Here is a 14,075-nt window from a genome sequence, read left to right as displayed (position 1 = left end):
AGCTAAACGAACCGTTCACTGGGTACTTATCCGTACGAAAAACCCTATTGATTTTCCTGTTTTTACAAGGAAGTAAAATGTGAAAAAAATATTTCTACATCCCATGGCCTTTCCCAACCATTTAAATTTTTCTCTTACAGGTCTAACACTTCCGAAAAAACAATACAACGCCCACCCTGAACAATGTATAAAGCTAAACAAACCGTTCACTGGGCACTTATCCGTACGAAAAACCCTATTGATTTACCTGTTTTTACAAGGAAATAAAATGTGAAAAAATATTTCTACATCCCATGGCCTTTTCCAACCATTTAAATTTTTTTCTTACACGTCTAACGCTTCCGAAAAACCAATACAACGCCCACCCGGAACAATATATAAAGCTAAACGAACCGTTCACTGGGTACATATCCGTACGAAAATCCCTATTGATTTTCCTGTTTTTACAAGGAAGTAAAATGTGAAAAAAATATTTCTACATCCCATGGCCTTTCCCAACCATTTAAAATTTTCTCTTACAGGTCTAAAACTTCCGAAAAACCAATACAACGCCCACCCGGAACAATATATAAAGCTAAACGAACCGTTCACTGGGCACTTATCCGTACGAAAAACCCTATTGATTTACCTGTTTTTACAAGGAAATAAAATGTGAAAAAATATTTCTACATCCCATGGCCTTTTCCAACCATTTAAATTTTTTTCTTACACGTCTAACGCTTCCGAAAAACCAATACAACGCCCACCCGGAACAATATATAAAGCTAAACGAACCGTTCACTGGGTACATATCCGTACGAAAATCCCTATTGATTTTCCTGTTTTTACAAGGAAGTAAAATGTGAAAAAAATATTTCTACATCCCATGGCCTTTCCCAACCATTTAAAATTTTCTCTTACAGGTCTAAAACTTCCGAAAAACCAATACAACGCCCACCCGGAACAATATATAAAGCTAAACGAACCGTTCACTGGGCACTTATCCGTACGAAAAACCCTATTGATTTACCTGTTTTTACAAGGAAATAAAATGTGAAAAAAGTATTTCTACATCCCATGGCCTTTCCCAACCATTTAAATTTTTCTCTTACAGGTCTAACGCTTCCGAAAAACCAATACAACGCCCACCCGGAACAATATATAAAGCTAAACGAAACGTTCACTGGGTACATATCCGTACGAAAATCCCTATTGATTTTCCTGTTTTTATAAGGAAGTAAAATGTGAAAAAAATATTTCTACATCCCATGGCCTTTCCCAACCATTTAAATTTTTCTCTTACAGATCTAACACTTCCAAAAAACCAATACAACGCCCACCCGGAACAATATATAAAGCTAAACGAACCGTTCACTGGGTACTTATCCGTACGAAAATCCCTATTGATTTACCTGTTTTTAAAAGGAAGTAAATGTGAAAAAAATATTTCTACATCCCATGGCCTTTCCCAACCATTTAAATTTTTCTCTTACAGGTCTAACACTTCTGAAAAAGCAATACAACGCCCACCCGGAACAATATATAAAGCTAAACGAACCGTTCACTGGCTACTTATCCATACGAAAAACCCTATTGATTTACCTGTTTTTACAAGGAAGTAAATGTGAAAAAAATATTTCTACATCCCATGGCCTTTCCCAACCATTTAAATTTTTCTCTTACAGGTCTAACACTTTCAAAAAAGCAATATAACGCCCACCCGGAACAATATATAAAGCTAAACGAACCGTTCACTGGGTACTTATCCGTACGAAAAACCCTATTGATTTACCTGTTTTTACAAGGAAGTAAATGTGAAAAAAATATTTCTACAGCCCATGGCCTTTCCCAACCATTTAAATTTTTCTCTTACAGGTGTAACACTTCCGAAAAAACAATACAACGCCCACCCGGAACAATATATAAAGCTAAACGAACGGTTCACTGGGTACTTATCTGTACGAAAAACCCTATTGATTTACCTGTTTTTACAAGGAAGTAAATGTGAAAAAAATATTTCTACATCCCATGGCCTTTCCCAACCATTTAAATTTTTCTCTTACAGGTCTAACACTTCCAAAAAACCAATACAACGCCCACCCGGAAGAATATATAAAGATAAACGAACCGTTCACTTGGTACTTATCCGTATGAAAATCCCTATCGATTTTCCTGTATTTACAAGGAAGTAAAATGTGAAAAAAATATTTCTACATCCCATGGCCTTTCCCAACCATTTAAATTTTTCTCTTACAGGTCTAACACTTCCGAAAAACCAAAACAACGCCCACCCGGAACAATATATAAAGCTAAACGAACCGTTCACTGGGTACTTATCCGTACGAAAATCCCTATTGATTTACCTGTTTTTAAAAGGAAATAAAATGTGAAAAAAATATTTCTACATCCCATGGCCTTTCCCAACCATTTAAATTTTTCTCTTACAGGTCTAACACTTCTGAAAAACCAATACAACGCCCACCCGGAACAATATATAAAGCTAAACGAACCGTTCACTGGGTACTTATCCGTACGAAAAACCCTATTGATTTACCTGTTTTGACAAGGAAGTAAATGTGAAAAAAATATTTCTACATCCCATGGCCTTTCCCAACCATTTAAATTTTTCTCTTACAGGTCTAACACTTTCAAAAAAGCAATACAACGCCCACCCGGAACGATATATAAAGCTAAACGAACCGTTCACTGGGTACATATCCGTACGAAAATCCCTATTGATTTTCCTGTTTTTACAAAGAAGTAAAATGTGAAAAAAATATTTCTACATCCATGGCCTTTCCCAACCATTTAAATTTTTCTCTTACAGGTCTAACACTTCCGAAAAACCAATACAACGCCCACCCGGAACAATATATAAAGCTAAACTAACCGTTCACTGGGCACTTATCCGTACGAAAAACCCTATTGATTTACCTGTTTTTACAAGGAAATAAAATGTGAAAAAAATATTTCTACATCCCATGGCCTTTCCCAACCATTTAAATTTTTCTCTTACAGGTCTAACGCTTCCGAAAAACCAATACAACGCCCACCCGGAACAATATATAAAGCTAAACGAACCGTTCACTGGGTAGTATATCCGTACGAAAATCCCTATTGATTTTCCTGTTTTTATAAGGAAGTAAAATGTGAAAAAAATATTTCTACATCCCATGGCCCTTCCCAACCATTTAAATTTTTCTCTTACAGGTCTAACACTTCCAAAAAACCCATACAACGCCCACCCGGAACAATATATAAAGCTAAACGAACCGTTCACTGGGTACTTATCCGTACGAAAATCCCTATTGATTTACCTTTTTTTAAAAGGAAATAAAATGTGAAAAAAATATTTCTACATCCCATGGCCTTTCCCAACCATTTAAATTTTTCTCTTAGAGGTCTAACACTTCTGAAAAACCAATACAACGCCCACCCGGAACAATATATAAAGCTAAACGAACCGTTCACTGGGTACTTATCCGTACGAAAAACCCTATTGATTTACCTGTTTTTACAAGGAAGTAAATGTGAAAATATATTTCTACATCCCATGGCCTTTCCCAACCATTTAAATTTTTCTCTTACAGGTCTAACACTTCTGAAAAACCAATACAACGCCCACCCGGAACAATATATAAAGCTAAACGAACCGTTCACTGGGTACTTATCCGTACGAAAAACCCTATTGATTTTCCTGTTTTTACAAGGAAGTAAAATGTGAAAAAAATATTTCTACATCCCATGGCCTTTCCCAACCATTTAAATTTTTCTCTTACAGGTCTAACACTTCCGAAAAAACAATACAACGCCCACCCTGAACAATGTATAAAGCTAAACAAACCGTTCACTGGGCACTTATCCGTACGAAAAACCCTATTGATTTACCTGTTTTTACAAGGAAATAAAATGTGAAAAAATATTTCTACATCCCATGGCCTTTTCCAACCATTTAAATTTTTTTCTTACACGTCTAACGCTTCCGAAAAACCAATACAACGCCCACCCGGAACAATATATAAAGCTAAACGAACCGTTCACTGGGTACATATCCGTACGAAAATCCCTATTGATTTTCCTGTTTTTACAAGGAAGTAAAATGTGAAAAAAATATTTCTACATCCCATGGCCTTTCCCAACCATTTAAAATTTTCTCTTACAGGTCTAAAACTTCCGAAAAACCAATACAACGCCCACCCGGAACAATATATAAAGCTAAACGAACCGTTCACTGGGCACTTATCCGTACGAAAAACCCTATTGATTTACCTGTTTTTACAAGGAAATAAAATGTGAAAAAAGTATTTCTACATCCCATGGCCTTTCCCAACCATTTAAATTTTTCTCTTACAGGTCTAACGCTTCCGAAAAACCAATACAACGCCCACCCGGAACAATATATAAAGCTAAACGAAACGTTCACTGGGTACATATCCGTACGAAAATCCCTATTGATTTTCCTGTTTTTATAAGGAAGTAAAATGTGAAAAAAATATTTCTACATCCCATGGCCTTTCCCAACCATTTAAATTTTTTTCTTACAGATCTAACACTTCCAAAAAACCAATACAACGCCCACCCGGAACAATATATAAAGCTAAACGAACCGTTCACTGGGTACTTATCCGTACGAAAATCCCTATTGATTTACCTGTTTTTAAAAGGAAGTAAATGTGAAAAAAATATTTCTACATCCCATGGCCTTTCCCAACCATTTAAATTTTTCTCTTACAGGTCTAACACTTCTGAAAAAGCAATACAACGCCCACCCGGAACAATATATAAAGCTAAACGAACCGTTCACTGGGTACTTATCCATACGAAAAACCCTATTGATTTACCTGTTTTTACAAGGAAGTAAATGTGAAAAAAATATTTCTACATCCCATGGCCTTTCCCAACCATTTAAATTTTTCTCTTACAGGTCTAACACTTTCAAAAAAGCAATATAACGCCCACCCGGAACAATATATAAAGCTAAACGAACCGTTCACTGGGTACTTATCCGTACGAAAAACCCTATTGATTTACCTGTTTTTACAAGGAAGTAAATGTGAAAAAAATATTTCTACAGCCCATGGCCTTTCCCAACCATTTAAATTTTTCTCTTACAGGTGTAACACTTCCGAAAAAACAATACAACGCCCACCCGGAACAATATATAAAGCTAAACGAACGGTTCACTGGGTACTTATCTGTACGAAAAACCCTATTGATTTACCTGTTTTTACAAGGAAGTAAATGTGAAAAAAATATTTCTACATCCCATGGCCTTTCCCAACCATTTAAATTTTTCTCTTACAGGTCTAACACTTCCAAAAAACCAATACAACGCCCACCCGGAAGAATATATAAAGATAAACTAACCGTTCACTTGGTACTTATCCGTATGAAAATCCCTATCGATTTTCCTGTATTTACAAGGAAGTAAAATGTGAAAAAAATATTTCTACATCCCATGGCCTTTCCCAACCATTTAAATTTTTCTCTTACAGGTCTAACACTTCCGAAAAACCAAAACAACGCCCACCCGGAACAATATATAAAGCTAAACGAACCGTTCACTGGGTACTTATCCGTACGAAAATCCCTATTGATTTACCTGTTTTTAAAAGGAAATAAAATGTGAAAAAAATATTTCTACATCCCATGGCCTTTCCCAACCATTTAAATTTTTCTCTTACAGGTCTAACACTTCTGAAAAACCAATACAACGCCCACCCGGAACAATATATAAAGCTAAACGAACCGTTCACTGGGTACTTATCCGTACGAAAAACCCTATTGATTTACCTGTTTTGACAAGGAAGTAAATGTGAAAAAAATATTTCTACATCCCATGGCCTTTCCCAACCATTTAAATTTTTCTCTTACAGGTCTAACACTTTCAAAAAAGCAATACAACGCCCACCCGGAACAATATATAAAGCTAAACGAACCGTTCACTGGGTACATATCCGTACGAAAATCCCTATTGATTTTCCTGTTTTTACAAAGAAGTAAAATGTGAAGAAAATATTTCTACATCCATGGCCTTTCCCAACCATTTAAATTTTTCTCTTACAGGTCTAACACTTCCGAAAAACCAATACAACGCCCACCCGGAACAATATATAAAGCTAAACGAACCGTTCACTGGGCACTTATCCGTACGAAAAACCCTATTGATTTACCTGTTTTTACAAGGAAATAAAATGTGAAAAAAATATTTCTACATCCCATGGCCTTTCCCAACCATTTAAATTTTTCTCTTACAGGTCTAACGCTTCCGAAAAACCCATACAACGCCCACCCGGAACAATATATAAAGCTAAACGAACCGTTCACTGGGTAGTATATCCGTACGAAAATCCCTATTGATTTTCCTGTTTTTATAAGGAAGTAAAATGTGAAAAAAATATTTCTACATCCCATGGCCTTTCCCAACCATTTAAATTTTTCTCTTAGAGGTCTAACACTTCTGAAAAACCAATACATCGCCCACCCGGAACAATATATAAAGCTAAACGAACCGTTCACTGGGTACTTATCCGTACGAAAAACTCTATTGATTTTCCTGTTTTTACAAGGAATTAAAATGTGAAAAAAATATTTCTACATCCCATGGCCTTTCCCAACCATTTAAATTTTTCTCTTACAGGTCTAACACTTCCGAAAAAACAATACAACGCCCACCCTGAACAATGTATAAAGCTAAACAAACCGTTCACTGGGCACTTATCCGTACGAAAAACCCTATTGATTTACCTGTTTTTACAAGGAAATAAAATGTGAAAAAATATTTCTACATCCCATGGCCTTTTCCAACCATTTAAATTTTTTTCTTACACGTCTAACGCTTCCGAAAAACCAATACAACGCCCACCCGGAACAATATATAAAGCTAAACGAACCGTTCACTGGGTACATATCCGTACGAAAATCCCTATTGATTTTCCTGTTTTTACAAGGAAGTAAAATGTGAAAAAAATATTTCTACATCCCATGGCCTTTCCCAACCATTTAAATTTTTCTCTTACAGGTCTAAAACTTCCGAAAAACCAATACAACGCCCACCCGGAACAATATATAAAGCTAAACGAACCGTTCACTGGGCACTTATCCGTACGAAAAACCCTATTGATTTACCTGTTTTTACAAGGAAATAAAATGTGAAAAAAATATTTCTACATCCCATGGCCTTTCCCAACCATTTAAATTTTTCTCTTACAGGTCTAACGCTTCCGAAAAACCAATACAACGCCCACCCGGAACAATATATAAAGCTAAACGAAACGTTCACTGGGTACATATCCGTACGAAAATCCCTATTGATTTTCCTGTTTTTATAAGGAAGTAAAATGTGAAAAAAATATTTCTACATCCCATGGCCTTTCCCAACCATTTAAATTTTTCTCTTACAGATCTAACACTTCCAAAAAACCAATACAACGCCCACCCGGAACAATATATAAAGCTAAACGAACCGTTCACTGGGTACTTATCCGTACGAAAATCCCTATTGATTTACCTGTTTTTAAAAGGAAATAAAATGTGAAAAAAATATTTCTACATCCCATGGCCTTTCCCAACCATTTAAATTTTTCTCTTACAGGTCTAACACTTCTGAAAAAGCAATACAACGCCCACCCGGAACAATATATAAAGCTAAACGAACCGTTCACTGGGTACTTATCCATACGAAAAACCCTATTGATTTACCTGTTTTTACAAGGAAGTAAATGTGAAAAAAATATTTCTACATCCCATGGCCTTTCCCAACCATTTAAATTTTTCTCTTACAGGTCTAACACTTTCAAAAAAGCAATACAACGCCCACCCGGAACAATATATAAAGCTAAACGAACCGTTCACTGGGTACTTATCCATACGAAAAACCCTATTGATTTACCTGTTTTTACAAGGAAGTAAATGTGAAAAAAATATTTCTACATCCCATGGCCTTTCCCAACCATTTAAATTTTTCTCTTACAGGTCTAACACTTCCGAAAATCAATACAACGCCCACCCGGAACAATATATAAAGCTAAACGAACGGTTCACTGGGTACTTATCTGTACGAAAAACCCTATTGATTTACCTGTTTTTACAAGGAAGTAAATGTGAAAAAAATATTTCTACATCCCATGGCCTTTCCCAACCATTTAAATTTTTCTCTTACAGGTCTAACACTTCCAAAAAACCAATACAACGCCCACCCGGAAGAATATATAAAGATAAACGAACCGTTCACTGGGTACTTATCCGTACGAAAAACTCTATTGATTTTCCTGTTTTTACAAGGAATTAAAATGTGAAAAAAATATTTCTACATCCCATGGCCTTTCCCAACCATTTAAATTTTTCTCTTACAGGTCTAACACTTCCGAAAAAACAATACAACGCCCACCCTGAACAATGTATAAAGCTAAACAAACCGTTCACTGGGCACTTATCCGTACGAAAAACCCTATTGATTTACCTGTTTTTACAAGGAAATAAAATGTGAAAAAATATTTCTACATCCCATGGCCTTTTCCAACCATTTAAATTTTTTTCTTACACGTCTAACGCTTCCGAAAAACCAATACAACGCCCACCCGGAACAATATATAAAGCTAAACGAACCGTTCACTGGGTACATATCCGTACGAAAATCCCTATTGATTTTCCTGTTTTTACAAGGAAGTAAAATGTGAAAAAAATATTTCTACATCCCATGGCCTTTCCCAACCATTTAAATTTTTCTCTTACAGGTCTAAAACTTCCGAAAAACCAATACAACGCCCACCCGGAACAATATATAAAGCTAAACGAACCGTTCACTGGGCACTTATCCGTACGAAAAACCCTATTGATTTACCTGTTTTTACAAGGAAATAAAATGTGAAAAAAATATTTCTACATCCCATGGCCTTTCCCAACCATTTAAATTTTTCTCTTACAGGTCTAACGCTTCCGAAAAACCAATACAACGCCCACCCGGAACAATATATAAAGCTAAACGAAACGTTCACTGGGTACATATCCGTACGAAAATCCCTATTGATTTTCCTGTTTTTATAAGGAAGTAAAATGTGAAAAAAATATTTCTACATCCCATGGCCTTTCCCAACCATTTAAATTTTTCTCTTACAGATCTAACACTTCCAAAAAACCAATACAACGCCCACCCGGAACAATATATAAAGCTAAACGAACCGTTCACTGGGTACTTATCCGTACGAAAATCCCTATTGATTTACCTGTTTTTAAAAGGAAATAAAATGTGAAAAAAATATTTCTACATCCCATGGCCTTTCCCAACCATTTAAATTTTTCTCTTACAGGTCTAACACTTCTGAAAAAGCAATACAACGCCCACCCGGAACAATATATAAAGCTAAACGAACCGTTCACTGGGTACTTATCCATACGAAAAACCCTATTGATTTACCTGTTTTTACAAGGAAGTAAATGTGAAAAAAATATTTCTACATCCCATGGCCTTTCCCAACCATTTAAATTTTTCTCTTACAGGTCTAACACTTTCAAAAAAGCAATACAACGCCCACCCGGAACAATATATAAAGCTAAACGAACCGTTCACTGGGTACTTATCCATACGAAAAACCCTATTGATTTACCTGTTTTTACAAGGAAGTAAATGTGAAAAAAATATTTCTACATCCCATGGCCTTTCCCAACCATTTAAATTTTTCTCTTACAGGTCTAACACTTCCGAAAATCAATACAACGCCCACCCGGAACAATATATAAAGCTAAACGAACGGTTCACTGGGTACTTATCTGTACGAAAAACCCTATTGATTTACCTGTTTTTACAAGGAAGTAAATGTGAAAAAAATATTTCTACATCCCATGGCCTTTCCCAACCATTTAAATTTTTCTCTTACAGGTCTAACACTTCCAAAAAACCAATACAACGCCCACCCGGAAGAATATATAAAGATAAACGAACCGTTCACTTGGTACTTATCCGTATGAAAATCCCTATCGATTTTCCTGTATTTACAAGGAAGTAAAATGTGAAAAAAATATTTCTACATCCCATGGCCTTTCCCAACCATTTAAATTTTTCTCTTACAGGTCTAACACTTCCGAAAAACCAAAACAACGTCCACCCGGAACAATATATAAAGCTAAACGAACGGTTCACTGGGTACATATCCGTACGAAAATCCCTATTGATTTTCCTGTTTTTACAAGGAAGTAAAATGTGAAAAAAATATTTCTACATCCCATGGCCTTTCCCAACCATTTAAATTTTTCTCTTACAGGTCTAACACTTCCGAAAAACCAATACAACGCCCACCCGGAACAATATATAAAGCTAAACGAACGGTTCACTGGGTACTTATCTGTACGAAAAACCCTATTGATTTACCTGTTTTTACAAGGAAGTAAATGTGAAAAAAATATTTCTACATCCCATGGCCTTTCCCAACCATTTAAATTTTTCTCTTACAGGTCTAACACTTCCAAAAAACCAATACAACGCCCACCCGGAAGAATATATAAAGATAAACTAACCGTTCACTTGGTACTTATCCGTATGAAAATCCCTATCGATTTTCCTGTATTTACAAGGAAGTAAAATGTGAAAAAAATATTTCTACATCCCATGGCCTTTCCCAACCATTTAAATTTTTCTCTTACAGGTCTAACACTTCCGAAAAACCAAAACAACGCCCACCCGGAACAATATATAAAGCTAAACGAACCGTTCACTGGGTACTTATCCGTACGAAAATCCCTATTGATTTACCTGTTTTTAAAAGGAAATAAAATGTGAAAAAAATATTTCTACATCCCATGGCCTTTCCCAACCATTTAAATTTTTCTCTTACAGGTCTAACACTTCTGAAAAACCAATACAACGCCCACCCGGAACAATATATAAAGCTAAACGAACCGTTCACTGGGTACTTATCCGTACGAAAAACCCTATTGATTTACCTGTTTTGACAAGGAAGTAAATGTGAAAAAAATATTTCTACATCCCATGGCCTTTCCCAACCATTTAAATTTTTCTCTTACAGGTCTAACACTTTCAAAAAAGCAATACAACGCCCACCCGGAACAATATATAAAGCTAAACGAACCGTTCACTGGGTACATATCCGTACGAAAATCCCTATTGATTTTCCTGTTTTTACAAAGAAGTAAAATGTGAAGAAAATATTTCTACATCCATGGCCTTTCCCAACCATTTAAATTTTTCTCTTACAGGTCTAACACTTCCGAAAAACCAATACAACGCCCACCCGGAACAATATATAAAGCTAAACGAACCGTTCACTGGGCACTTATCCGTACGAAAAACCCTATTGATTTACCTGTTTTTACAAGGAAATAAAATGTGAAAAAAATATTTCTACATCCCATGGCCTTTCCCAACCATTTAAATTTTTCTCTTACAGGTCTAACGCTTCCGAAAAACCCATACAACGCCCACCCGGAACAATATATAAAGCTAAACGAACCGTTCACTGGGTAGTATATCCGTACGAAAATCCCTATTGATTTTCCTGTTTTTATAAGGAAGTAAAATGTGAAAAAAATATTTCTACATCCCATGGCCTTTCCCAACCATTTAAATTTTTCTCTTAGAGGTCTAACACTTCTGAAAAACCAATACATCGCCCACCCGGAACAATATATAAAGCTAAACGAACCGTTCACTGGGTACTTATCCGTACGAAAAACTCTATTGATTTTCCTGTTTTTACAAGGAATTAAAATGTGAAAAAAATATTTCTACATCCCATGGCCTTTCCCAACCATTTAAATTTTTCTCTTACAGGTCTAACACTTCCGAAAAAACAATACAACGCCCACCCTGAACAATGTATAAAGCTAAACAAACCGTTCACTGGGCACTTATCCGTACGAAAAACCCTATTGATTTACCTGTTTTTACAAGGAAATAAAATGTGAACAAATATTTCTACATCCCATGGCCTTTTCCAACCATTTAAATTTTTTTCTTACACGTCTAACGCTTCCGAAAAACCAATACAACGCCCACCCGGAACAATATATAAAGCTAAACGAACCGTTCACTGGGTACATATCCGTACGAAAATCCCTATTGATTTTCCTGTTTTTACAAGGAAGTAAAATGTGAAAAAAATATTTCTACATCCCATGGCCTTTCCCAACCATTTAAATTTTTCTCTTACAGGTCTAAAACTTCCGAAAAACCAATACAACGCCCACCCGGAACAATATATAAAGCTAAACGAACCGTTCACTGGGCACTTATCCGTACGAAAAACCCTATTGATTTACCTGTTTTTACAAGGAAATAAAATGTGAAAAAAATATTTCTACATCCCATGGCCTTTCCCAACCATTTAAATTTTTCTCTTACAGGTCTAACGCTTCCGAAAAACCAATACAACGCCCACCCGGAACAATATATAAAGCTAAACGAAACGTTCACTGGGTACATATCCGTACGAAAATCCCTATTGATTTTCCTGTTTTTATAAGGAAGTAAAATGTGAAAAAAATATTTCTACATCCCATGGCCTTTCCCAACCATTTAAATTTTTCTCTTACAGATCTAACACTTCCAAAAAACCAATACAACGCCCACCCGGAACAATATATAAAGCTAAACGAACCGTTCACTGGGTACTTATCCGTACGAAAATCCCTATTGATTTACCTGTTTTTAAAAGGAAATAAAATGTGAAAAAAATATTTCTACATCCCATGGCCTTTCCCAACCATTTAAATTTTTCTCTTACAGGTCTAACACTTCTGAAAAAGCAATACAACGCCCACCCGGAACAATATATAAAGCTAAACGAACCGTTCACTGGGTACTTATCCATACGAAAAACCCTATTGATTTACCTGTTTTTACAAGGAAGTAAATGTGAAAAAAATATTTCTACATCCCATGGCCTTTCCCAACCATTTAAATTTTTCTCTTACAGGTCTAACACTTTCAAAAAAGCAATACAACGCCCACCCGGAACAATATATAAAGCTAAACGAACCGTTCACTGGGTACTTATCCATACGAAAAACCCTATTGATTTACCTGTTTTTACAAGGAAGTAAATGTGAAAAAAATATTTCTACATCCCATGGCCTTTCCCAACCATTTAAATTTTTCTCTTACAGGTCTAACACTTCCGAAAATCAATACAACGCCCACCCGGAACAATATATAAAGCTAAACGAACGGTTCACTGGGTACTTATCTGTACGAAAAACCCTATTGATTTACCTGTTTTTACAAGGAAGTAAATGTGAAAAAAATATTTCTACATCCCATGGCCTTTCCCAACCATTTAAATTTTTCTCTTACAGGTCTAACACTTCCAAAAAACCAATACAACGCCCACCCGGAAGAATATATAAAGATAAACGAACCGTTCACTGGGTACTTATCCGTACGAAAAACTCTATTGATTTTCCTGTTTTTACAAGGAATTAAAATGTGAAAAAAATATTTCTACATCCCATGGCCTTTCCCAACCATTTAAATTTTTCTCTTACAGGTCTAACACTTCCGAAAAAACAATACAACGCCCACCCTGAACAATGTATAAAGCTAAACAAACCGTTCACTGGGCACTTATCCGTACGAAAAACCCTATTGATTTACCTGTTTTTACAAGGAAATAAAATGTGAAAAAATATTTCTACATCCCATGGCCTTTTCCAACCATTTAAATTTTTTTCTTACACGTCTAACGCTTCCGAAAAACCAATACAACGCCCACCCGGAACAATATATAAAGCTAAACGAACCGTTCACTGGGTACATATCCGTACGAAAATCCCTATTGATTTTCCTGTTTTTACAAGGAAGTAAAATGTGAAAAAAATATTTCTACATCCCATGGCCTTTCCCAACCATTTAAATTTTTCTCTTACAGGTCTAAAACTTCCGAAAAACCAATACAACGCCCACCCGGAACAATATATAAAGCTAAACGAACCGTTCACTGGGCACTTATCCGTACGAAAAACCCTATTGATTTACCTGTTTTTACAAGGAAATAAAATGTGAAAAAAATATTTCTACATCCCATGGCCTTTCCCAACCATTTAAATTTTTCTCTTACAGGTCTAACGCTTCCGAAAAACCAATA

Source organism: Paroedura picta, chromosome 11 (assembly GCF_049243985.1).
Source record: "Paroedura picta isolate Pp20150507F chromosome 11, Ppicta_v3.0, whole genome shotgun sequence".
Classification (NCBI taxonomy): domain Eukaryota; kingdom Metazoa; phylum Chordata; class Lepidosauria; order Squamata; family Gekkonidae; genus Paroedura; species Paroedura picta.
Note: the sequence above shows the minus strand (reverse complement) of the source record.